Source organism: Pundamilia nyererei, unplaced genomic scaffold (genome assembly GCF_000239375.1).
Source record: "Pundamilia nyererei isolate P.nyererei 1_Seehausen unplaced genomic scaffold, PunNye1.0 scaffold00377, whole genome shotgun sequence".
In the NCBI taxonomy this organism is placed as follows: Eukaryota; Metazoa; Chordata; class Actinopteri; order Cichliformes; family Cichlidae; genus Pundamilia; species Pundamilia nyererei.
In genome coordinates, this window is record NW_005187778.1 from 309,241 (window position 1) to 314,405 (window position 5,165).

The window sequence follows — 5,165 nt, forward strand, 5'->3', positions numbered from 1 at the left end:
GCTAATCCTCAGAGTATTTAAAAACATCTTAAACAGAAAGAGAAAAATAATGTCGAAGAAAACACAGACTCGTTACTTGCCTTTACTTAAAATACAACAAATGAGAAAGGTTTGTTCATGTCATTCTAGAGGTCCCAGGCCTTATCATTCAAGACATGTTTAAGCAAGCAATATAAATGAAGCACAGGGAAGGCTGAGAAGTACATATAGTCAAGATTTGCATCACTGAACACATGAAAAGAAAAGGATTTTTGAATACTACACATTTTTGCATCACAATTGCTAATCTAACTTCTTAAAAATGTATCTTATTTCTATTTTGCATGTAACATTATTAGTCTTCAAGGTTTCTAATGACAACACAGCTGTTAATGTACGGGAGTAAAAGAATAATATTTTCCTCTGAAATGAAAACTTATTGGGTTTCACAAAATGGAATCACACACACATAAAGTAGCTACAACACTAAATGTACGAGTATATTTTGTTATCTCCTGGTTTTATAATAAACCCAAACCTGCATCATAGTTTCAGCACACGTTAAACAATGTTTGTTCTGTTAATCTGTTAGTCTGTTTAGAGAATAAAATATAGGATTTCATTTTCATGTGTAACTGCTCTACATGTCTCCTGTCACGTGGTTCACGTTCGAAGGAACAGACTGACAGAGTTTTGACGTTTTACATTATGACGCTGCATCATTGTTTTTGCACATTGAGATGTGTGACAAGAACGTGAGGTTGAGACTGCTTTACATATGATGGGAGCTTAGCTATTATTGCCAAAGACAATTAAAGTGCATGTTGCTTACCCACTAACTTAATGGCATATACAGCAATTCATAAAACATACATTAATATAATACTTTGCCCTATAATGCCTTTGTCTTTGTTTATTTACTTGTATACTAAGTAAACAATCCTCACATCTTTAAGACAAAGTGATATAACTGACCTCAAATTAAATAGGTTATTATAGGTTATTTAACAAACCAGGCAAAGTTTAAATGAATTTTCAAACAAGTCTTGCATTGAAAACAACAACAACAACAACAAAAACTGCCGCTCTTTCATAAATTCATTCAGATAACCAGTTCAGCATGAAATTTGGCACTTTTTCCAGCTTTCCTGTTGCACACACGGCTCAGTCATGAGCACGAAATCGCCTGAACATATTCTTTTTGTGTGGTATTTACTGCGTAAATGAGTCTAAGCAAAGAAAAGGCATGAAAACGATGGAAGCCTGTCTGATCTATGACTTAGTCGTTTAATATACTGTCCCCAATTCATATCCTCAGGCTTGAAAGCAGCACAGGTGCTGAAGCCAATCTTAAGCTGACTGAATTGATATTAAAATATTTTGCTCCTATTGTCCGAACAATTAAATATGTCATTTGATTTGTGCTTGCTGGTGATTTGTGCCAGTGTCAGCTGTAAAGTGTCGTAATTCTTAAACTGACAAACGGCTTTTTAAATATCTAATTGTCCAAAAGTAGCAATGAACCACTGGAACATGGACAATGAAAATCCCTTAGGTTGTGTGTATGTTTCGGTAGTTTTCTAACCTCCAAGCACAGGATCCTGCAAATAACTAAATACAAAATCGTGTGTATTGACTGTGCAACCACTGTCTTTTACAGAAGCTAGCATACCGAAGAATCATGGCTGTTTTCTCAACAGCAACCAGATTGTTGTGATTATGTCGATTTAGTTTGTTAATAAGGAAATAAGTTTTAGGTGGAGATCTGCAAACTTTGCCTAACACTACGCAGCTTTTTGTGTTTGCATTGATAAAACTGCTTCGTTTGCATTTCCTATATGTGCAGTTTGAAGTTATGTGTGAGGACCACAAAATGGAAAACATGTTAATGTTATGCCCAAATCTGTACAAGTATCAGTGAATTAACACCCCAAACCTTTGCATTTAAACAAATTGTGAGTTTGAGTGTATAACAAATTTGTTAGACCACCAAATGTCACGTTTATACCAAAGTCTTGGTAATTTTTGTTTTCTGTGTTTCTGTGCTGGTCAGTCCACCAGTATGCACAAGCTGTGTAATCTGAATTATATGTTAAGTGTTAAAATATAATTAATGTTGTTACCCATGGGTTTTCAAATTTACTGATTAACACAAAAACAAAATAATAATAATGATGGTAATAACTGTTATGCACTTTTTTATTTAGTTGCCAAATTACATTTTTTTTCTTGCATTTCTGAACAGAAGTTTTACTGGTTGAATTTTATGATTCATTCATTTTAGACTTTTTAGGAAAGTCCAATGTGCTGGATTAATTTTGGGTGTAAAAATGTTGATTTAGTTTATTATTATGAATAACAATATGAATTTATTTGTAAACAGGTTTCGACAGATTTCTAAATTAATTGTGTTTTGTTCTTATTCTGGCAGGAGGTCTAATAAACTTGTTAACCAACGTAGAGAGGAACATGTTGCAGAGCTGCACAGTTTGCTAATGAATGTGGTCACATTCTCTGCAGTCGCTTTCCAATAAATACACGATTTTTTTCAAACACCTTGTTCATATATATATTTTTATGACAAAAAGTAACTAAGCTTGATCCATTTATTTGCCTAAGCTAGCCCTAGTTGCTATTAAAAGATACATTTAAGCTCATCAAAATGTTTATTTGATTGTGATTAAAATACGTAGCAACTTATTTAATATATGCTTCAAAGATTTGAATGTCTCAGTGTGTATTTAAGACTATAAAATGAACTTGTTGTTGTTTTTTTCAGTTGTTCCCTGCAATGACTTCTTGTGATTACAAAAATCAACCTAACAAACTGACTTCTCATTACACAACAGCAGTAGAAAGTTATGGTACATTATGAAAACTAGTGGTTGGTTGAGTCACAGCTGGGAAACAAATTTCAGTTATTTTGATTTAAAAGTGGAGGAAACATGGAATACGGGATTAACCGGCAGTCAGCAGTCACATTGTAACAAAGTATTTTGTTCACCAGTAAACTACAAAGAGTCTTGTTTATGAGTAAGACTGAGAAGCAGCAGAAGAGGCAGACGTTTATAGGGTTGGCCAGGCTGAAAGCATTGCTTACAGCAGTGTGAGACAGAGGGATACTGTCAACGTTACTCTCTTCTGGCACACTGGCTTAGCTGAGGATATACTTTCTTTGGTTACAACCTATCGAGTGAAAAGCTGACCGCCTGTCTTGTTAGAAATGTGCTGAGGATGTGACGACTCAAAAAACAGGATGAATTCTGTGTAAAACTAAAGATTTATCTTTCTTATAAAACAGACACAGTCATCCTTTCACGTATATTTGCATACCAGAAGAAGAAGGTAGTCAGAGTCAAGATTAAAGCTTGCCAAGGCAAGGAAACTAGTTTTTACAAATGAAAGTGTATTTCTAAAAAGTTACACACTATTTACCTGGTCTCACTCTCTCTCTGTATTTGGTCATTTAAATAGAGAAATAGAGATATAATACGTGGAGATGCAGATGTAATTTCAATTCTGTTCAGTGAAGAATTATTAAGAACAGTTAGGCCATAAAGCTTCCTCGTAAAAATGAAATATGCTGTAGATAAAGCACTAATGCAGTACAGACAGGTGAGACTCTACCAAATTTAACACATTTGTGCTGGAATTTGGTGGTAAAGTAACATTTTAGACAAAATAGACCAAAAAACTTTATATGATGATGGCGCTGATTTCAAAAGCCAAAGATTTTTCCTTAGAACACTTTTCAGGACAATCATGCAAACACATCCAGCAGAGCACACTTAAATAGCCTATAAAAGCAACACTAAAGCTGTTTCTCATTGTGGATCGAAACATTTTGCATTAAAAAGCAGTCGAGTTTGTGTTTAAAGTGTTGTGATTTTACTGGGCGAGGCCTAGCTGTACACAAACTAATATTATCTTTGAAAAAAATCCTTGAAGGCTACTTGACATTAAAAATGTAACAATATACTAAATAATTTGTTAACGCAAACTTTTACTTTCATAACGTTCGTCTGTTTTATACAAAGCCAGTAAGCTGCACAGTCATCAGCGAAGTGTTTTTGAAACATTAGCATTTTTGTTTGGCATTGTTGTAAGAAAGTACTCAAGCCTAACTTTGTCTTACCTTTTAAGAAGTTAATAATGGTATTGCAGCAGTTACATATGAACTCAGTAACATGTGTTTAAAAGAAAAAACATAAACCTGTCCATATTTGACCTGTCCATTCCTGCTGTTGACATTCCCAAGGTAATGCTGGTTAAAGATGATGTTACCCAAAATTAGTAAATTACTAAAGCGCCCTTCATAATGTTTGGGACAAAGTTTTGCCTTTGTACAACTCCACAGTGGATTGTAAATAAAAAAAAACTGTGATGGATGAGCTGACAGTCAGCTCTAATTTAAAGGGTTTAACAGAAAAATTCAATGACTTGTTTTGCAAAGCCCCATTTTCAGAGGTTCAAAATTTCTGGGATAAGATAAATTTATGTCTTAACATCAATTTTAAGACACTTTAAAAAACGAAGGACCGCATTTTTCAACCAATGTCTGCTTGAAGTCTAGAAACAATGGACATCAGCAAATGTTGTTTCCTTTGAGTTGCTCGGCTCGATCTTTACTCAAGACAAAAATAGATTTCCCTGTATGTGGTGACATACCACTTTGGATTTAATCCTCAGTTATTATGAGACTGTGGCCCTCTTCCACTGTGTGTCCTGAGCTCTGGCTCTCTCTCCTACCCCCTGCTGGTTGCGACAGATGGCTGTCAGTCCCTGAGCCCTGTTCTCCTCGTCGGCTGACTGTTGGGGCTTGCTCTCTATGTTTCAGGGTCTTTACCTTAACACCTAAAGCTCCTTGAGGTGGCTGTTGTGATTTGGTGCTTGCTGGGTTGAGACATGTGAGACTTGGGCATGGAAGAACGTCCCGTTTCTTTTACCTTGAGAAACTGTTGGGTTGCTTCTTCAGTATGATTTGGGTCCTAATCTGTTTGCACTGTTAGTGCTGTCTGATCATTTTCTGTCTGAGCATCGTTTGGTTAGGTCTGAGCAGAGAATAAAGCGCTGCACACTTCACAATGAATTCTGCTGCTTCTATCAGCAGTCACATTGTCAGTGACCCAGTTTCACTGGCACGATGCTGGCTCCACCATGTTAGGCAGATGCTGTGTGTAACAGTC